The sequence below is a fragment of the Rhinichthys klamathensis genome, unplaced genomic scaffold (genome assembly GCF_029890125.1).
Source record: "Rhinichthys klamathensis goyatoka isolate OS25496 unplaced genomic scaffold, OSU_Roscu_1.1 h1tg000006l_1, whole genome shotgun sequence".
In the NCBI taxonomy this organism is placed as follows: domain Eukaryota; kingdom Metazoa; phylum Chordata; class Actinopteri; order Cypriniformes; family Leuciscidae; genus Rhinichthys; species Rhinichthys klamathensis.
Genome location: NW_026606559.1, coordinates 4814766 through 4837500, shown reverse-complemented (window position 1 = coordinate 4837500; position 22735 = coordinate 4814766).

Below are 22735 nucleotides of genomic sequence, written 5' to 3'. Positions count from 1 at the left end.
AGTGCTCGCAGTAGCGGGCTCTGGGACAGCGCTCGCAGTAGCGGGCTCTGGGACAGACAGAGACAGAGGATTGGAGACTCCCTTCCTTCTCTTCTTTCTCCTTGGCCACGGAGCAGATGCCATTGTTGGACTAGTGACTGGTTGGGGAAGCTCAACAGGAGCTGTGACTGGGGCATGGAGGACAGTCTCAGACAGGGCTATTTCCGTCACAGAGGATTCTGATGCAGACTGTTATGATGGTGCAAGGAGATGAACCCAAATGCAGACAGTGTACGAAAAATACAAGGTTTATTGGTACAAAAACAGGAAAACAAAACCCACGAGGGGGCAAAACAAGACAGGATGAGGAGTGACAGAACTAAACTATAACTTGACGATAGACTAGACAATAAACAAACAGCGACTATAGAATCAGATCTCTTTCTTGATAATACTCTTGACAGGATACTCACAAGGCTTAACAAGGAACGGTAAGAATCACAGCAGGTTTCACAATGAACCAACACAGGACAGCAAACACAAGGGGATGATATAGGGAGACTAATGATAACATAACAGGTGACACAGATTAATTGATGATGACTAAACAAGGGTAACAAGGGGGCGGGGTTAGGTGACGAGACAATGCAAGCACATGGCCCAAACACAAGGCCATGTGCTTGCACACAAAACACGGGTCTGTCATGATCCTGCCTCAAGACTAAAGAAACTCAAGGACACGAGGGCAGAATCATGACACACAAATAGGCCTACTATAAACTTGCCAAGCACTGCACAACACTGATTTCTGCAGACTCATATTTCAAGTATTTATTTACAGTATTTCTTACCATAATCAGTTACAGTAATCAACCAACAAAGAAATCAATGAAAAAAATAAAATCTGTAGACAAATAAAAATTACTGCATGAAGTACATTCAGTTTGACTCTGAAGAAAAACTACTGTAAAAGCAACAAGAATACTGTAACTATTCAGTTACAGTATCAACCAGAGATTTGGTTGATCTCTTTGTCCAGCTTCCATCAGTGTCAGTCCATGGTTGATAACATGGTTAATAAGTGTTGCACGAATTTCTTGAGTCAAATTTGGTCCTCGTCTTCTTTGTTCAGGTTCTATCAACTCTTTAAGTCCTTCTCTACCTCTTCCTCTACTAGGCCTCTTCCCTTATCTCCTTCTTCTCCTCTTCCTCTATCTCCTTCTTCTCCTCTTCCTCTACCTGGGCCTCCTCCTCTACCTCCTTCTCCTCCTCCTCTACCTCCTTCACCTCTTCCTCTACCTCCTTCTCCTCTTCCTCTACCTCCTTCTCCTCTTCCTCTACCTCCTTCATCTCCTCTTTGAGCTCCCCCTCTTATTCTCACTCTTCTTCTTCTTCTTCTTCTAGCTCCTTCCATTTTTGTTGAAGACAGGTGAACTCACCTGCTGCCTTTTATAGCACACCTGAGTGCTGCGTTTTCAAATTAGCACATGTGTGCTTCCACACCTGGTGGATGTGCATATCCAATTCATTCATTAGTATGGTCAATGGCAAACCGAGGCTTTGTAATGACAAGGAAGTAACCTCACAATCCTTAACTGTGTCTAAGGTGTGAAAATGTGCGTAGAGTTTTACAAATTACTGTGTGTAATGTTTTGCAAAAAGGGTGAAGCTGACAACGTGCTTACAATTGTGCAAATCTAGGCTGGTGTTTTGCTCCTTGAGTGTAAGGTTTTGCTAATAGTGGGAAAGTTTTCATTTTAATGTGTAAGCAATTGAAAAAAACTGTAACAATTGATACAAGTGTTTGCCTTAAAGTGAAGGGTGTAGGAACAGATAGAACAGATAGATCACAAGTTAAACCTTGCTTAGTGAATGAACAAAATGATGATGGCTTATTAACTGTTCACTCATTAACTTTGAAGACTGGGAAAAAGGAGTGCTGATTAATTATTTTTTCTGCTTCCATTTCAGGAATCAAGTCCATTGACATTAATTAGAGATGTTATAGATTAATTATCAAGTTATTCTCGATACGAGACATTGATAATACAGAAATGGGAAATACGGAGTGAAATAGGAGATTTTATATTCTACACTACTTACAAAACACAACCTCACAAACAATGAACACCCACTTACTGATTTTCAACCCCAAGGGATAGGACCCTTTAACATCAACATTTGTTTTAAATTTGTTATTTTAGAGCCAGGAACTGAAGTAGTTAAGTACTTAACGAGTTCAGGCACTGGTTGAAGAATTATTAGTTTTTCTTTTCTTAGATGATTGGGGTTCATTTTAAATGCTTACACATAGACGTTAAATGACACATAGTATGCGGGAACATAACATGGGTTGGGGTTCTTTGTTGTTTTGTTCTTTGTTTTGTTTTTGTTCTTGTTTCTGTTTCTATTCTTCTGTTCTTTATGTTTATTTCTGGCTCTGCTTGCCCTTTCCTTACTATTGCTTCATTAGGTGGCCACTGGTGGAGTGATGGTGTGGAACTGACTGTCGTAGTTCCAGAGGAGGGACTGAAGATTGAAAATCTCATAATTTAATGTTGTTTTTAGTCATATTATTACTTTTTATTAATATCATAATCAGAAGTATTATGTATCTGTTTTATTACTTTTTGTATACATTCATAATCATTTGTAATTATTGCATTTTGTGAATCATACTGTTTTGAAGATGTGGGAGAGAGAGACTTTGGGAGACTTTGTGATAAGTTAGACTGCATGAGAGAATGTATGTTGGAGTGAGACTGAAAGTATATGCAGTGTATAGTTTCCACCGGGATTGTATATACATTCCATTGTTAATGGGAACCACATGTTTCTGTGGTAATGTATGTGTTACTATGGTGATGTAGTTTTTTCTTGGTCAGTAGTATAAAGACTGAGCCCTTTTGTCCGAAAAGCAGGAAGAGATGGCAACGATGCAGAATGAAGACCTCTGTTTGTCTATAGTCTCTTCCTCCTATATGAAGTTCCTAAACGTAAGTTAGGGAGGAGTGAGCCAATCTAATCTTTCAATCAACATCCTGAGTATATAAGCAGCCGCTTACCTCTCCCTTGCACCAGCTGTTCCAGTATTGCCGCACGGAATAATGTCCGACATCCCGGAAATCCAGCTCTTTCCTTCAGACGACGAACTGACAAGCCTTCCTGAGACACCGACAGTCACACCCCGCGTGAGATCGGATCTTACGGATCATCTTCATGAGCGTTCTGGCCAAGAAATCCAGCGCTCATATAAACCACGTTCCAGAAGGCAACGCTCTCCTCCACCTTCAAGATCGCCAATTTTAACTGAACATCGTCCATCTGCTCAGACTTCATCTCTCCATTCTACCGCTGCTAATACACCGATTCCACCCATTTCAAAATGTTCAGTCAACAGCTTACGTCAAGTCCTCTCCAGCTCTGGAATCCATTTCTCCCGCAGATCATCAAAAGCTCAACTCTACGATCTTTTCATCAGTTCTTACAGTTCCAGCACTCCATCAAACACTTCAACATCTTATAAAGGCAAGACTCGCACCTCTTCTACCTCCGTTTCTCTCCCGGTTCGGCGTTCTGAACCCACACAATCCCAACGCGCCGATCCAAAAGCCGCCGGCGCCGCCGCGGCTCGCACTTCCTTGTCCGCCGGTATTTCCACCCGGCCAGCAACAGCGGCCGCAAAAAACAGTTCCGCTTCTTCTCCAGCTCTCACAAACTTCATGCAGTCAGCCCCACTCCCCAAGAACCAAGCTCACAAACACATTCCTCCGCACTTCCCTCTGCTTCTCCGGTTCTCTCTAATCTTCTTTATAATAACCCTTGTGGCAGGTCACCCTCGCACACAGTTACATTTCTCTCACCCCCAAACCAACCTACTCAAAGAGCGGATCCTAGTGCGAGGTTGCCTTCGCTAGCCATCCCCCCTCCACCCCCTCCTCTTTCCTTCCATTCCAATTCACCTCATTCCTTTTTCCCCCTCCTATCTTCCAAATGTCTCCTAATATTCTTCCCAGTTCACATCCGAGCGTGAGGTTGCCTCCGCAAAGGATTGCTACACCTTTTTGTCCCACAAACCCTTCCCTTCCTCTCACTTGGACACCAGTCAGTAATGGGACCCTCCGATCAACCTTCATCTACTTTTCTCAACACTAACACTTGCTCTTCAGGTACAATCCGTTTGCCAGCCCATTCACTCTCCACAGCAGTCCATCTTCCAGCTCCTCACAATGCAGTCGCCATGGAACCACCTCCAGTCTCAGCCCATCTCCGTTCCCTAATTCTATCAGGTGCAGACATTGATCTTCCTTCTCTACTGACTTCTGTCCCTCTCAACGAATCCCACCACTCGTTCGACTGCGGCCCATTAACCATCAATCTTAAAAATTCCATACAACCTTCAAAACGAGTTCTCACACTTGCAGAATTCTGCATTGCTTTTGCCAGATACACAGAAGTAATTTGCACTTCATTTCCAGCCAGACGGGAATTAAATGATGAATCTTTTTATTTTTTTTTATTTTTTTTTATTTTTTTATTGCTTTCTTGTTTAACAAACATAAAAAATAAAAAATAAAAAATAAATAAAAAATAAAAAAACAACATAAGACGCCCGACACACAACAAAGATAAATGCATAAGTGTACATACAATAACAACAAGGCATTATACCATACCAAACCTTAGAATATCGCAAATAGAGGTATTGATGCTGTCCAAGTATGGTGTCCAAGTGCGAATGAAAGTGCCAGTTGTAGAGTGAATAAAACATGTTAGAAGTTCCAGAGGAATAGTCTAGAGACAATAGAGTCAGGATCCAAGGCCAGACCTATGATGTTGTTCACTTGAGCTACAATTCTGGACCAGTAGGTCTGAATCACATGACAGTCCCATACACAGTGAATATAATCTCCTCTTTCAGATTTACATTTGGGGCAAAGTGGTGAGTGGGCTGGACTGTATTTGTGTCTTAAAAAAGGCGTAATATGTAATCTGTGGAGGATCCTAAGCTGAATGGCTCTTGCTCTATTGCAAACTGAAAGCCTATTGGCTAGAGACCAAACCGTCTCCCATTCATTCTCCGAGATATCCACCCCAAGCTCTCTTTCCCAAATTAATCTGAGGTGAGAGGTATCAACTGTACCATAAGAACTTAGGGCTTTGTAGAAGAAGGAGATCAACTGTTGCGTAGGAGGATTTAAAAGTATCTTCTCAATTACTGAGATTGAATATTTGGAAGTAAGTGTAGTATTTCTAAATATATAATCTCTAATTTGCAAGAATCTAAAAAAATGTTGTCTAGGTAAATTATATTTTGAGGCTATACTATCAAAGGGCAATAGTGATCCCTCCTCAAATAGGTCACCTATCCTATATATGCCATTAGCCTGCCAAAGGTTGAAACCAGAGTCCATAGTACTTGGCAGAAACTCTGGATTGTTCAGGATTGGCAAAAGGGGAGAGGTTGTATCGATCCTATCTTCTAATCTTTGAATTATGCGCCATGCCTTGAGAGTATTACGTACTAAAGGATTGTCACACATAGCTCTCTTCAGTTTGGAATCACGGACAAACAGCAAGTTTTGCAAAGGGCATTTGAATTGTGCAGATTCAAGATCAAGCCAAACTGATTTAGGGTCTTCGTTAAACCACTCAGCAATGAATCTAAGCTGGCAAGCCAGCTGATACAGTTTAAAATTTGGGAGATCCAAACCGCCCTTTGCGCCAGGGAGCTGAAGCTTGGATAATTTCAACCTAGGTCTGGACTTTTGCTCCAGATAAATTAACTTAGCCACCCATTCAACTCTTTTATAACCTTATTGGACATTAAAATAGGAATCATCTGCATTGGGTACAGTAATCGAGGTAGGACATTCATCTTTATCATAGCAACCCGTCCCAGCCAAGACAGGGGGAGAGTCATCCACCTGGTCAAATCATCTCGGATTTTATTGAGTACTGGCGTAAAATTGGCATTGTATAATTTCCTAAAAGTAGGGGTTATATTGATACCTAAATAAGTAAAACCTTCCTCTGAATATTTAAAAGGAAAGGAGGAGGGTTGGTTTATGGACTTCTTATTCCCTATAAACAGGGCGACTGATTTACAGAAATTAATCTTGTAGCCGGAAAATTGCCCAAATTCCTGAATGAGGTCAACAACCGCTGGCACAGAGCTCTCGGGGTCTGTAAAAAAAAGTAACACATCATCTGCATATAAGGAGATTTTGTGTCGCCTATCTCCCAGAGACACCCCCGACACAGCATCACTCTCTCTTATCCTCTGAGCAAATGGCTCCATTGCTATCGCAAAGAGCAATGGAGAGAGGGGACATCCCTGCCTAGTGCCCCGGAACAAAGAAAAATTATCAGATCTATGACCATTGGTAATAACCGCGGATAGGGGATCTTTATAGAGTGTTCGCACCCACTTAATGAAGTATCCCCCAAGGCCAAATTTTTCCATCGTGTAAAACAGATACGGCCATTCCACAGAATCAAAAGCTTTTTCCGCATCTAGGGACAGAATACAAGAGCTAGTACTGAGGTTGTGGGAAAGCTCGATAATGTTTAAAAGCCTCCTGACATTATGGGTGGAACTTCTACCTTTAATAAACCCTGTCTGATCTTCATGAATAATAAATGGCAGAACCTTTTCCAATCTTAGCGCTAAAATTTTAGATAACAGTTTTAAGTCTGAATTAAGCAAAGCGATCGGCCTATAGGAACCGCAATTTTCTGGGTCCTTGCCTTTTTTTAAAATAAGAGAAATATTTGCCTCGCGAAGCGAGGGGGGTAATCTGTCAGTCAAGAACGAATGATTGAGCATGGCTAATAGAGGGTCTAGGAGCACATGCTCGAATTCTTTATAGAATTCGCATGCAAAGCCATCAGGTCCAGGAGATTTTCCAGACTTCAAACTATTGAGTGCGGTTATAGCTTCCTCTCTTGAAATAGGGGCATTGAGAAGTTCTCTCTGATCTTCTGAAACAACTGGGAGAGTTAGGCGATCAAAGAATGATACCATAAAATCATGTTTTTGGGAAGAATGATGAGACTGATAGAGAACAGAGTAGAACTGTTTAAAAGTATTGTTAATAATAATAGAATCAAAATGACGCACTCCCATGGGGTCTACTATAGAAGTAATAAATTGGAGTCAGCATTGGACTTCGTTAAATGAGCCAAATATTTACTAGGTTTATTGCCCCATTCGTATAGTTTTTGCTTTGAGTATAATATTTTTGAATGAGACTGATGAGTTAATAATGAATTTAGAGAGGTCCGCACGGCACTTATTTTTTCTAACAAAACTGGGGAGGGATCATTCAAGTAGCTGCTAGTGACAGTATTTAGTTCTAACTCTAGGTGTTTCTGTTTCTCTAACTGTTTTCTTTTTTTGGTTGTGGAGTATGAAATAACAAGGCCTCTAATGTATGCTTTGGTCGTCTCCCAGAGAAGTGAGGGATTATTTGTAGACTCTGAGTTAATAGATAAGAATATTTTAAGTTCTGAATTAAAGTATGAGAGAAATGTATCATCTTTGAGTAATAAATTATTAAATCTCCAACTTCTCACAGGTCTAAGAAACCCCTTCACACAAACATCTAGTACCACTATAGCGTGGTCAGATATAACAATATTTCCAATGTTGCAACGTGAAATCATATGCATTATAGTTTTAGGAGCAAAGAAGTAGTCAATCCTAGAGTGACAATTATGTGGGTGAGAAAAAAAAGTGAATTTCTTCTGATACGGGTTCAGGGTGCGCCAAACATCCAAATATTCTAAGTCGTCACACAGTGCAGCAAGAGCTTTGGACTGTTTGGTCAAAAAAGTGTCCCTGAGGGGGAAACGGTCTAGCGATGAATTCAATAAACAATTAAAGTCTCCACCAATAATACACAATCCAGATGCGCGTTCTTTAAACTCAAGTAAAGCTTTTGTAAGAAATTCTGGGGAGTAATTTGGGGGGCAATAAATGTTTAAAAGTGAAATTTCTTCTGCGTTCAAAGTCCCTTTAATAAAGATGTATCTGCCATGTTTGTCCTTAAAACTGTCTGTAACCGTGAAAGGTATATTTTTACTAACCAAAATGGATACTCCTCTACTGCTTTTCGTAAAGGATGAAAAATGAATCTGACCAACCCATTTGTTATGTGTTAGGTTTAAATGTTCGGTATCGCTTAAATGGGTTTCCTGTAATAAGGCTACATCTATATTCTCCTTATAGAGTCGTGTGAACACTTTATAAATTTTTGTACGCCCATGTAAACCCCTTACATTCCATGTACAAAGTCTTAAGGTGGTGCACTCCCCCCTTCGAATAATTCCATGATCATTATTACCCTGTCGTTAGGTCCAATGAACAGATACGCGTGTGTCAAGGCATTACAGTAAACAATTCCCGAATTGAGTGTAATAGAGTGAAAAAATAGAGTGAAAAACTCTATTTTCCAAGTCGTCGATATGTTCAGTAAGCGTGGCCACTTGTTTTTCAAGAGTGCAGGCGCGGGAGCTCGCGTCCTCCGAGGATGCCTCTCCCGCCATGATTCTCCGCTCCGCCTCGTCCAGTCGACCGTTAATACTTTCCAGCTGCTGGGTATGATTATGCACCGTTTCTGCCAGCGGGCTGAGTTTTTCATCTATTGCACTAGAGATCTTTTCAGTCATAATTTGAAGTGCTCTTGCAAGCGCCGGGCTAAGTTCAGCCTCGCTACCCGCATCTGCTTGACTCTGTTCAGGCTCGTCGGCCCTCAGCGGTCGGATCTTTTTTCGGCATTTTCTTAGGAGGTCTTGGCATTTTCGGCAAAGATTGCGGCCAGAAAGTCTCTAGCGACATACTACACAAGATTTATAGTCGAAAATCAGAGCTTGCGCACTTCATTTAACTAATATGAAAAGAAAACGAAAAAGAGTGACAGGAGCGACGTAAAACTGCTGCTACTTCCCAACCGCCATCTTGCGCCCCCGATGAATCATTTTTATACATACCATAAGCTTTTTTCAGCTAAATGTGCCGCCCGTGTCAACCACTGGAACCAGTGTCCTTACTGGGGAGCCTTGGACCTCGAACTATATAACAGAGTCTTCTTTGGTGTTAGAAGCCTTTCTTGCACCATCTGCAGGTCCATCATTCATTCTACTTCAGAATGTCCCCAAACCAACCCAGATCTTCCAACCCATCCAGCTCCTTTCCAAGAAAAATCCACTTCATATGTCCCTCAATCAAGGAATGACCGTAACCAGATTTTTACCTCAGTTTCAGGCAGACAAGTGTGCAACAGCTTTAATTCATCAGGTTGCAACAGACAACGATGCCGCTTCCTCCATGTCTGTAATTTCTGTGGCGGAGCTATATATATAAGCTATGTGCTTAGTGCATTTAAATGCATACCAGAACTGACTCATTCGGTTGTGCAACGAAGAGATAAGAGCTAATTCATTCCTTTGTGCATTAAAGAGATAACATGAGTTCTCTTGCACTGCATTGCACAAACGATCTAACGATGTGCATAACATATTAGCTATGTGCTTGGTGTGTTCTCTTACGAGAGGTTCTCTCGTAAGTTTAGCTTACGCTACGGGAATGATTCATCTTCTCGAGATATTGAAGCCAAAAAATTATCCTTAATTTTGTATTCATTGTCAACGCAGTGCAGCAGCTAGCAGACCTAGAGCAGGCCATCTCGCGTGCTCATTGGCTGCCCTGCTGGCATCTGCTGCAGCCTACCAGTGAGCCCCGCGTGACGTCACGCCCAATGAAGGGCGCTCGCGCCTTCATAGCGTCACAGCCCGCCAGAATGGGCGTGGCTTAGCGTATAAAAGAAGGGGCTGTAGGCTGACTTCCCTGATTTTTCGACTCTTCAGCGAGCTCTCCGCATCGCTGGATCAGAGAGAAGCCACCGCCGCCGTCGAACAGCTAACAGCCAGCTTAGGACAGCGCTGAGGAAGCCGGCCGTCTTCACCACCTTCAGCCATCAGTGCGAGCTACGCTATCCGGCGACGTATCCTTTTTACTCTGTTGTATTCTCTTCTAGCTTACTCCTAAAAGAGCGCGAGTGTCTTTTTAAAGATGCCTCGCAATTCCTGCGGCTCGTGTAGGGCCCCGGAGACAGCCGGAACCTGTGGCCACTGCGACGCGCTCGCCGGAGAACCTCCCTCGAGCCTCGCTCTCGCCTTCCCCGCCTCTCTTCACCGACGCGCAGCTGCCGCTCACGAGCCTCACTGCCGTCGCGTCTGAGGATGAGGTTGAGGGACACGCCACAAGGGACTGCTGTTCTAACCGCGGCTAGCTTCCTTTACGTTACAAGGAAGCTACCGCGCCCCCCATAGAAGCAGTCACTCCGCCCTTTGTGGGACCGCGCAGTGATAAGCGCCGTTCCCAAAGGCAGCCGGAGCCTGTAGCCACAGCGACGCGCTCGCCGGAAAGCCTCCCTCGAGCCTCGCTTTTTCACCTTCCCCGCCTCCCTTCACCGACGCGCAGCTGCCGCTCACGAGCCTCACTGCCGTCGCGTCTGAGGATGAGGTCGAGGGACACGCTATGGACTGCTGTTCTAACCGCGGCTAGCTTCCTTTACGTTACAAGGAAGCTGCCGCGCGCGCTCTTATCTGCTCGCGCTACTTAAGCTTTCGTAGTTTCCCCCGTGGCTCAGTGGCTAAACTCTAAGCTTTAGCGCCAGAGACCCGTGTTCGATCCCGGCTCTCGCAGCAGAAAAAATGTATGCAGCTCTCCTCTCTGAGCTCGCGACCAGCTTTCTTACGTACAGAGAGCGAGCGCGCGCCCCCGAGCGCATGCGTCAACGGCGAAAGAAGGCGAGAGTGTGGTTTCGCAGACAATGCCGACACGCACACGAAAACTGTGATGACGCTCTCTCTCTTATCTGCTCGCGCCAACTAAAGCTTACGATGTTTCCCCTGTGGCTCAGTGGCTAAACCCTAAGCTTTCGCGCCAGAGACCCGTGTTCGATTCCCGGCTCTCGCAGCAGAAAAAAATTATGCAGCTCTCCTCTCTGAGCTCGCGACCAGCTTTCTTACGTACAGACAGCGAGCGCGCGCCCCCGAGCGCATGCGTCACCGGCGAAAGAAGGCGAGAGTGTGGTTTTTTGTCCCGCCGAGGCCAGACAAACCCCCTCTTTTTTTTTCTCAAACATTTTCCAGCTCCTCCTAGTTCGAGCGGCTGGTAATGTCTATACTGCAGTAGAGAGCCTGTTATAACACGCACGCCTGCAGACAATGCCGACACGCACACGAAAACTGTGATGACGCTCTCTCTTTTATCTGCTCGCGCCAACTAAAGCTTATGTTGTTTCCCCTGTGGCTCAGTGGCTAAACCTTAAGCTTTTGCCCCGGAGACCCGTGTTCGATTCCGGCTCCTGCAGCAGATAAAATTTATGCGGCTCTCCTCAGCGAGCCGCCGTATTCAAGTTTATTTCCCTGTCAGTCCCCTTCAATCAGGCTACTGCAGTGGTCCATTTAGCAGCCAACGAGCCGGTTCATTTGCCCTCTCGCCTGCACACATACGCCGTTTTCACGGCGACCCAGAGAAAATCTCAAGAGTATAATGTCTGGTCCGGCTCGCGCCGTTGGTGTTTTAAGTGTAGTGAAAGTGCCCACGCCCCAGTGTTCACCCCTACACACAAGCACATCAAATCTCGTGTCACTCACAGAGCACACTCTCATAAAGTGCAGAAAAGCCGCTCGAGTGTTGAATATAAGGAATGTGTCCACAGGTCTGTGCCCACTATCTGCCCGCTCTGTTACACGGTCAATAAAACAGGTTATGAATGTAAGTCTCGTGCCCGCCGGACAGAGTTCACGCTTACTGACACACACCTCCCCCCGGGCGCCGCCCGCGCGTTTAAATGTTATCACAAAACGCAGGGCATTGATAAGACGCTCCCCATCCGTTATGATCGGGGCGTCAAATACACTTGTAAGTCTCGTGCCCGCGCACACGCGCTCACGCTTACAGAAAGCTTTTCCACCCAAAGCGCTGCTTGCGCGTCAAAAAGTGAGAATAAAATGCTCCCCATCCCTTATGATTGGGACACCTCACATAAATCAGACGGTCTCGGCTTTCAGCGAGCAGCCATTGCCCAGAACCGAGAGCGCGCGCGCCGCGCTTTCGGCTCCGGCTCAGTTTCACAAGCCCGCAAATGGCGGCAATCTGAACCCGGAGGCCATTCGCCCCCTAGCGGCTCACATAGCTGCGTGGGAAACTATCCCAGGGATTTCAGAATGGGTTCTGAGCACAATAAGCAGGGCTATACACTTCAATTCATTCGCCGTCCCCCGCGCTTTCGAGCCCGGACCGCGACGATAGTGAATGCGGAAGTAGCACACCTACTTCACGCAGAAATAGCAAAGCTACTATGCAAAGGGGCTATAAAAAAGGTGCCGCCTTCTCTGAGCGAGTCAGGCTTTTACAGCCGTTATTTTCTCGTACCCAAGAAGGACGGAGCCTTCAGACCTATCCTAGATCTGAGACATTTGAACAAAGTGCTTGTGAAAAGACCGTTCAAATTGCTTACGACCAGGAAAATCCTCGCGCACGTTCGCCCGAGGGACTGGTTTATTTCTCTAGATCTGAAGGATGCCTATTTTCAGATTCAGATAATACCCCGTCACAGGCAATTTTTGAGATTCGCCTTCGACGGTCAGGTATATCAATACACCGTCCTGCCGTTCGGCCTGTCTCTAGCACCCCGTACATTTACGAAGTGCATGGACGCGGCGCTCGCCCCCCTGAGAAGTCAGGGGCTGCGAATAATGAACTATCTGGACGATTGGCTGATTTTGGCACAGTCAGAGACAGAGCTGCTATCTCACAGAACAGTGCTTCTCAGTCATCTGGAAAGCTTGGGTCTCACGGTCAACTGGACCAAGAGCTCATTACTACCCAGCCAGTCAATTTCCTTTTTAGGAATAGAACTGGACTCGGTGACCATGTCGGCTCGTCTATCGGCACAGCGCGCGCTCCGTGTTCGCCACCTAGCCGCGTCTTTCCAGAAGGACAGCTTTCTCCCTTTGAAAACATTTTAAAGGATGCTGGGCTGTATGGCATCAGCTGCAGCGGTGCTCCAGCTGGGCCTACTGCGCATGCGCCCGCTCCAACGCTGGTTGAATGCTCGCCCGTCCCGCCGAGCTTGGGTTTCTGGCGGTCAGAAAATCAGAGTGACTCAGACCTGCATAGCGGCTCTGCAGCCCTGGTTAGTGGCCGACTGGTACCAGCTGGGAGTGATGATGGGAACCATCTCTTATCGGAAAGTCATTTCGACAGACGCGTCCAACTGGGGTTGGGGCGCGCTGTTCGAGGGCAGACCGGTCTTCAGCCAGTGGTCAGACCAAGAGAGGTGTTTTCACATAAACTGTCTGGAGATGATAGCGGTCGAGAATGCGCTGAAGCGCTTCCTCCCGTTCATACAGGACCAACATGTTCTTGTCCGCTCGGACAACATGTCTGTGGTATCCTATGTAAACCGTCAGGGCGGTGTCAGATCCAGAAATCTCTGCAATCTGACGGAACGCCTCCTTATTTGGTCTCAGATGCACCTGCGCTCGCTGAGGGCGGCGCATGTGCCTGGCCATTTAAACGACGGCCCAGACAAACTGTCCAGGGACAACGTTCCCCCAGGGGACTGGTCCCTGCGCCCCCAAACAGTCCAGAAACTGTGGTGCCTATTCGGCAGGGCGGGAGTCGACCTATTTGCGTCAAAAGACAACGCTCAATGCCCGACATTCTTCTCGAAGGACGAGGACGCACTGGCCCAGGTTTGGCCCAGCCTCCTGCTATATGCTTTCCCTCCGGTCTCTCTGTTACCACAGGTGATCAAGAGAATCAGGGAAACGCGCCACTCGGTGCTCCTCATAGCCCCGCGTTGGGAGAATCAGATTTGGTTCCCGGAGCTAGCACGGCTGTCACTTACAGCTCCGTGGCCGATTCCGGTGAGGGCAGATCTTTAGTGGTTTTCCCTTCGAACCACTAAACTCCGTGGGGTTGAAATATCTATCACTGAAAACCGTTTTTCTGACTGCACTGTCGTCAGTAAAACGTGTGGGGGACCTGCATGCGCTGTCTGTCAGCGCGTCGTGTCTTGAGTTCGGGCCGAATGACTCTAAAGTCATCCTCAGACCTAGACATGGCTACGTTCCTAAAGTGATGGGCACTCCGTTCAGAGCGCAAGTTATCTCGTTGTCAGCTCTGCCAGCATCTGACAGCGAAAGTGATGTGAACCTCCTCTGCCCTGTCAGAGTGCTGAGGTTTTACATTACGCGCTCCGCCTCATTCAGGCGTTCGGAACAGCTGTTTGTTTCGTTCGGTGGGCGCACCAAAGGTCTCGCCTCCTCGAAACAGAGCCTGTCCAGATGGATAGTGGACGCTATAGCAGCCACTTACGCGTCAAAAGGTCTGCAATGCCCTCTGGGCATCAGGGCTCATTCCACGAGAGGCGTGGCCTCTTCGTGGGCATGGTCCAGTGGAATTTCTATCCATGACATATGTGTAGCGGCGGGCTGGAGCTCCCCGTCTACCTCTGTCAGGTTTTATAACCTAGAAGTTCCTGCCTTGCAAGCTAAACTGTTGTCAGTTTAAAGGAGAGGTGTATTCTGCCTAGACCTCCTGCTCAGATCACTCTCACATGACTCAGCTCTCCTGGTTGAGCTGCACTAAGTAGGGTATGTGCCATGTGCCTATACAGACCGGCGCGCTGCTCTGTATTCCCTATGTGTGCTTATGTACAAGTGATGGCCCGCGTGGCTGGCCACCTTATTCTCCACCTTACAGGGTTCCCCTGAAAGTTCGGGGTCTCATGGTGGATGCTTGGCGCGCACGGCGTTGACAAAGTGTTCCCGTAGCGTAAGCTAAACTTATGCAATACGAGAGAACCTCTCATAAGAGAACGATACTCGGTTACTAACGTAACCTCGGTTCTCTCTAGAGAGGGAACGAGTATTGCGGAACTGGCCGTGCTCGCGCCACGAGCGACTTCGCTTCAGTCGTCGAAAAACCAGGGAAGTCAGCCTACAGCCCCTTCTTTTATACGCTAAGCCACGCCCATTCTGGCGGGCTGTGACGCTATGAAGGCGCGAGCGCCCTTCATTGGGCGTGACGTCACGCGGGGCTCACTGGTAGGCTGCAGCAGATGCCAGCAGGGCAGCCAATGAGCACGCGAGATGGCCTGCTCTAGGTCTGCTAGCTGCTGCACTTGACAATGAATACAAAATTAAGGATAATTTTTTGGCTTCAATATCTCGAGAAGATGAATCTTTCCCGTAGCGTAAGCTAAACTTACGCAATACTCGTTCCCTCTCTAGAGAGAACCGAGGTTACGTTAGTAACCGAGTATCGTTTTAATGCATACCAGAACTGACTCATTCGGTTGTGCAACGAAGAGATAATATAAGTGCTGTTGCATTGAATTGCACAAACGATCTAACATTGTGCATTGAAGAATATTATATTCGCTATGTGCTTAGTGCATTTAAATGCATATGTGACCACAGGAGTCATAAGATTAAGGTTTTGACTCTATGGTGCTCGACTACGCCACTTGGGGACTTTCACACCAAGATGTAATTTAGGTAGACCTCCAACACCTTACTTGAGACAAGAGGGCTCCCACACACAGATATTAAAGTAATGACAGAGACGTAGTATTGCCGTATAAAAGTATAACAATGTTTATTAAATAATGCAGTAAAAAACAGTCTGGGGTTTGTTTCTCAGAATGATGACACCGAGTAGGCCCCATAGGCCGGTCAGAGGGAGGTAGTGGCTGCCACCAGGACTTTGAAGATGCACAAGAAGAATAATGGCTTTAATGGATCAGCTGTTTAGAAGGAGTTACCTGTCCTGGAAGAGGAGTGAGACCGACACACCACCCGTGCTGCTGATTCAATTGCCTATTCACACAGAGGCACACGCATACACACACACACTCACTCACTACAAAATATAATCACTGCAAATGGTGAGGTGAACGTTACCACTACAAATACGGTGTGCGGTGCGCGAAGAGGAGGACTCCGATCCGACACAGCTTCAACCCTCGAGTTCTCAAAAGAGAAGAAAAAAATGATGTTACTATTAAAGCCTGACTGATTAGGTCAGAAATCAGCAAATCTAAAAGGTTAGCATTCATTACCACCACAAGCTACTGGGGCAGCCAATACCACACTTACTGCTGACATGCAACAACAACACACAAAAAAAGGGGAAAACAAATGAAAACCAGCCACGCCTGTGTTTAACCCAGATCAGACAGGCAAACGAAATAACACAAAAATAAAGAGAACAAAAAAATGAGGCAGGGATATCACTTAAATCAAATGTACAAGAGGCAAAGCAGCAGTGACAATTTTTCTGAAGAGAGAAACAACCACAATTAAAATCTATTACATATAATAAATGTGACTCAAACCAGGATCACTCACTCAGTGATACAGATACAAAAAAACACATTTCCTTTTACCTCTATGGGTACAACATTCCACCTAGATGGAAATCGGATTCCAGTTATCTCCCCGTGTGCAAACCTACATGAGAAATTACACAAGCATTGTTTACATACAAAATAGCCCATTTCAGATTAAAATAATCGATTTACCACACACATACATATACAAACAGATTACCTAAGGAACGTTATTACTGTGAGCCATACAGCCAATGTTACCTTGACTGGCGTTCCAAAAGGCAAAACAGAGTGCGCGTACATATATCGTCTTCCAGCACAGACCTTCGGTAGCTCAACAATATGCTACCCGGAAGCGTCTGGTACGCCGTCACCTAGCTGTTATCAAACAGTTACATTTTACACACCACTAGTGCAAACAACATGTTTTCAATTGAAATGGAGTGGTGACACATACCTCTCACAGGCAACAGCACAGCGAACAGTTTAGAAAAGACGTACACGACGGAGATTCACTCCGTTTTCCCCCTGATGTGCCAGTTTTATGCAACAGTGTTTTGACACTCGCGAATAGCTAGCCGCTTACACGCTAACTAGGGGCGTGGCCGAGGGGAAGAGGGTACGGTGAGCACAGAAGGACAACCTTAGTATGGCCTTATATCTGCCGGTTACATTCTACCCCCCCATTATTTATCGGCGTCCCGCAGATAAAAAAAAAAAAGGAGAAACAGAGTATATACCCACAAAAACCATAGAGTACCATCTCAACACCAAGGTCTGAAGACTACCGTCACCCCATTACTAGAGCCAGGTACCCGGGGGTTCATAGCCCCGTCTGCCCTACTCACCACTGACACTGGGAGGTTATGGAGGTTCTCATGTCTTCCGGCGGTAGTCCGGGTGGTCCTACGTAGAGCTGGGACGCCTTGATTAAGACTAGCTACTATAGGGGTCCCTGGGGCCGAAGCAGGCATTTCAACTGGTACCCCGGGGCTAACTGGACCAGACGATTCAAGAGGAGAGCCAACTGGGTCGAGCAGGGCAGGCTGTGTCTGGACCCCGGGTGTTCTCACCACAACCCACTGACCAGCGAGATCCTCTTCAGTCTCATGATCAGCTGGTGTCGGAGGCTCCAAGGGTACACCGGGAGCCTCCGGGCACTGATTTTGACGGGCAAGCTTCAGCATTACCCGATGTACTTGTCGACTCATGTTAAGGTTGTTCACGGGGGCTACGGAGTATACCACACCTCCAGGAGAGGGTGCTCGGACCACTTGATGTAGGATTGGGCTCCAGGCATCCTGGATCTTTGTGCGCCCTCTTACTCCATGATCTTTGAGATAAACACACTGTCCTACCTCCAATGGCACATTCTGGGATCCTTTATCATGCCGTTCCTTCCTCCGTGAGGCAGCCACCTGCATCCGTTCCCTGGCACCATGGAAGGCCACGGCTAGACGTCTCTGGTGTTCCTGCACCCACTCACTCACTTTACCACCCTCTGGTTCTAGTACTCTGCCCAAAAGGAAATCAACAGGTAGTTGAGGCTCCTGACCAAACATTATAAAGTGTGGGGACTCACCCGTCGACTGATGGATAGTGGTGTTATAGCTAAACACCAACTGAGGTAGATACTCCGGCCAGCGACTCTTCTGCTCAGCCGAGAGCGTACGTAACAGATCGTGCATGGTGCGATTAAATCGCTCGCACTGGCCATTGCCTTGTGGATGGTAGGGTGTTGTTCGGGTCTTTTGGACCCCGTATAGGCTACACAGCTGATAGATAACAGCACTCTCAAAACTGCGGCCTTGGTCAGAGTGAAGCCGAGCAGGGACCCCGTACCGGAAGAACCACTCCCGGACCAGCACGTTGGCCACCGTCGCCGCCTTCTGGTCCCGTGTAGGCACTGCCTGTGTGAATTTAGAAAACACATCAGTTATAATTAGAACCTGTTCCCTACCATCTCTGGAAGGTTCCAGGAAGGTGAAGTCCACCGCTAGGATCTGGTTCGGACGGGACGCTAACAAGTGTCCCATGGGTGCATAAGGCTTGGGGCGAGCGGACTTGGCGAGGGTGCATCTCACACAGTCTAGGCACCACTGTTTAATGTCGTCCCTCATTCCTGGCCAATAGCACCTCTGTCGCACTAACTCAGAGGTGCGTTCAATGCCTTGATGACCATGCTCATCGTGGAGTTGCTTCAGCACTTCACCCTTGAGGCATACTGGTAGCAGGAGTTGATAAACTTCTTCACCCCCATCCGGCCGGTGAATCCGGCGGTACAACAAACCAGCAGTTTCGGTCATACGATCCCAGTAGCGGAATAATACCTTAACTGGTCCAGACAGGCGTTCCCGGGCTGTAGAGTTAGGTGGTTGCTGCACCCGCCAGAATGGGAGGAAGGCACTGATAGTGGGATCCACCTCTTGCAGAGCTTTTAAGTCCTCAGCGGTATGAGAAGGGAAGACAGACATGGTATCTTGGGTCACCTGAAGGCACCCCTCCCTTCGGGCAGCTTGTTGTACGGGCACGGGTACAGCAGTTCCTGCAACCGAGGACACTGAAACAGAATTGGAGCATTCTGCAGGGGGCTGTCTGGACAGAGCGTCTGCATTCTTATTTAAACGACCCGAACGGTAGCGAATGGTGTAGTTGTAGGCAGACAACTCAGCTACCCATCGCTGCTCGGTAGCGCCCAACTTAGCTGTATCAAGATGGCTCAGAGGGTTGTTATCGGTCCAGACGGTACACTGTTGGCCCCACAAGTACTCCCGGAACTTCTCTGTCATTGCCCATTTCATGCCCAGAAATTCCAGCTTCATGGAACTATAGTTTTTTTCCGCAGGGCTCAGACTCCGGCTGGCATAGGCAATTGGGCGAACTTTACCATCCTGTTCTTGTGAGAGCACTGCTCCAAGACCCATATGGCTGGCGTCCACCTCAAGGATGAAGGGGAGGGCGAAGTTAGCAAAAGCCAAGGTAGGGGAATTCACCAACCTCCTCTTCAACTCCTGGAAACTCTGCTCGGAGGAGTCTGTCCAGGTTCCATCCAGCCGCGGTCCGTGGCCCTTCCTCGTCTTAGTCCCTGCCAGTTCAGCTACCAGACGATGTAATGGAGCTGCTAGTGTTGAAAATCCTTCCACAAACCGCCTGTAGTAACTTGCAAATCCAAGGAAGGACCTCAACTCCGAGACATTGGTAGGGCGGGGCCAGTTAGCAACTGCAGACACCTTGGCTGGATCCGTAGACACACCCTCATGGGAGATCAAATGGCCCAGATACTGGACCTCCTTCCTAAAAAAACAACATTTCTCCAGTTTTGCCTTCAATCCTTCTTTCTGGAGTCGGCTCAGCACCAGATCTAGACGGGTCATGTGGTCACTCACGCTAGACGAGAACACAATGATGTCATCCAGGTACAACAAGAGGGACTGACAGTTTTGAGCTCCAAACATCCTCTCCATTAATCGCTGGAAGGTGCCTGGGGCATTGCACAGCCCAAAAGGCATTCGATTGAACTCAAATAGCCCAAAGGGCGTGCAGAAGGCGGTCTTTGGGCGGTCTTTCTCAGTCACTGGTACCTGGTTATAGCCACTAGCCAAATCTAACGTAGAAAACCATTGTGCCCCAGACAATGCGTCTAAAGACTCCTCTATGCGGGGAATTGGAAAGGCGTCCTTCCGTGTCTTGTGATTGAGCTGTCGATAATCCACACACATGCGAAGGTTGCCGTCCTTCTTCCTTACCAGAACTATGGGAGAGGCATAGGGGCTACTACTTTCCCGGATGACCTGACTGTCTAAAAGCTGCTGTAAGTGGGCCTTCACCGCCTCATAGTCAGAGGGGGGGAGACGCCTATATCTCTGTCTAACAGGCTGATCATCTAACAAGGGAATGTCATGTGACAGCAGGTTGGTGCAGCCAAGATCACCCTCAAAAGCTGAAAAGACTGATTCAAACTTCAAAAGGAAGGCCCTCACCTGTTCTTGTTCAGACTCTGAGAGCCCGGATAGGTCAATAGCTTGAATCTGTTCCTTAACATTATCGATTTGCCCAGGGAGAGCCTTGGAAGTAACTGTAGCAGTATTAGTTCCCTGAACAACCTCGGTAATGCCTGTGGGGAGGCTTTCGACTGTGACATGGGCCACCACGCCAAGTAAACTACGAGGGTAAAGTGTAGCACGAGTAAGTCCAACATTAACAATGGGAATAAAAGCTGTACCTTGCTCTACATGAACTAAGGCAGGTGAAACAAGAAGACCCTCAGGTAACGAATTGATCGATGGTTCAAAAAGTACAGCAGGGGCGTTACAAAACTGGGGAGAGCAGGTGGCCGGCACCAACTTAACAGTACCCTCAGGTATATGGATGGGCCTCCGACCCCGAACTTTAACTACCCCTGTCTTAGTTCCCGGGAAATTGAACTGGGCTAGGTGGCAATGCTGCAGGGCTTTCTGCCATGGAGGTGAAGCGTGAACCACTGGTGGGAGATCAAACAGAGCGGGCCGTGTTGGCCAAATAGCTCATCATAACATTCTCGAATTATATTCATTCCCAACACACCGGGCACTGCAGAAGGATGAGGCTGACCTGGGGGATCTTTAACTACTAACCAGCCACGACGAGCCATTACCCTTCCCAACAACTCGACGGTTAACTCAGCATAGCCTGTGTAAGGGATCTCTAAACCATTTGCAGCACGAAGCTGTAACCAATGGCAATTCTGGAGCTGGTCCTGGAAATTATCTACAAAGAAACTTTCCACCATAGTAGACACCATGGACCCTGTATCCAATAAACAGTTAACAATTACTCCCCCTACCCTGACAGTTACCTTGGGACACTGTCCAATAAGAGAGGACACCGTCTGGTGTGCCGGATTTTGACCCTGAGAGCCCATACTGCCCCCACCCAACGTGTGGCTCTGCACATTGGAGGGAGCTAGTTTTCCGACACCTGAGAAGGGGGAATGGGGTCAGCCTGACGATGGGTTCGCGGAGCTAAGGGTTGTGCTGGAACCACTCGCTCATTGTCACACTCTCTCGCATAATGACCAGGTTTTTGGCATCGCCTACAGATGACGGGGGAAGGGCGGTTGGACCCAACATGGCGTACCGGCCCCTGCAAAACAGTCAAACTTCTAGTTAACAGATTAATCTGTTCTTGTTGTTTCAGCAACATTGATCTCAATTCTGCCATTTCTGAACTAGCCGGATTAACAGGGGGGGAGAGAATACACGGGCCCCTAGAGGTCTGCATAGCACAGAAAGAAGGGACTGAATAACTTCTACCTCGGGTGACATCGCTAGGCCCACCTTCCCGCTCCCACCGAATGGCTGCGGCCCGCACCTCCAACACAGACAGCCCTGGGGTCTCACGTATCAACCGCTTTAATTCTCTACGGAGATCAGAATTAATAACATGCTCTACAAATTGATCACGTAGCAGCAAGTCAGATTGGGGCACTGATTCAGGGGAAGTTTGTTTAACCTTATCCATTAAAGAGAGAAGGGCATGAGAATATTCCTGTAGGGACTCCCCATCCAGTTGTTTCCGGGAGAAAAATTGCTCCTGTAAGGCAACATAGGATGTTGAACATCCATAAAGGTCTTTAAGGATAGACACAATTCGCTCTGGGTCTTCCCTCTCTTCCTTAGGCCTATAGCGTATCTCATCCTTTGCTTCACCATCCAAATGATCAAACATAAAATAGGCCTGGTCACGTGGACTCAAATGTCTTGCACGCACACAAGCATTCACTTCTTCCACCCATTCATCAATACCAACACCCGATCTACCCCTGAACACAGGACATTTCCTTTCCCTGGGGAGATAGATCAATCGCTCCTTGTCCATTTGAAGCTGCCGCACCTGTTCTCTCAGTTCCTGTAACTCTTGAGCCATGGCTGGAACAGAAAGGCGGGTGTACAAGGGTGTGCGGTGACTCCAGATAGAGTTAGCAGATCCCTCGATGTGCCAACTGCTGCTTTGCCTCAGTTACAAACAAACATATGGGGGAAAGAGAGAGGAAAAAAAACAGAGGGGAAAAAAAAGAAAAAGAAATACACGTCTCTGTTTACCAAATCCTGCCGACTACGCCAGATTGTGACCACAGGAGTCATAAGATTAAGGTTTTGACTCTAGGGTGCTCGACTACGCCACTTGGGGACTTTCACACCAAGATGTAATTTAGGTAGACCTCCAACACCTTACTTGAGACAAGAGGGCTCCCACACACAGATATTAAAGTAATGACAGAGACGTAGTATTGCCGTATAAAAGTATAACAATGTTTATTAAATAATGCAGTAAAAAACAGTCTGGGGTTTGTTTCTCAGAAT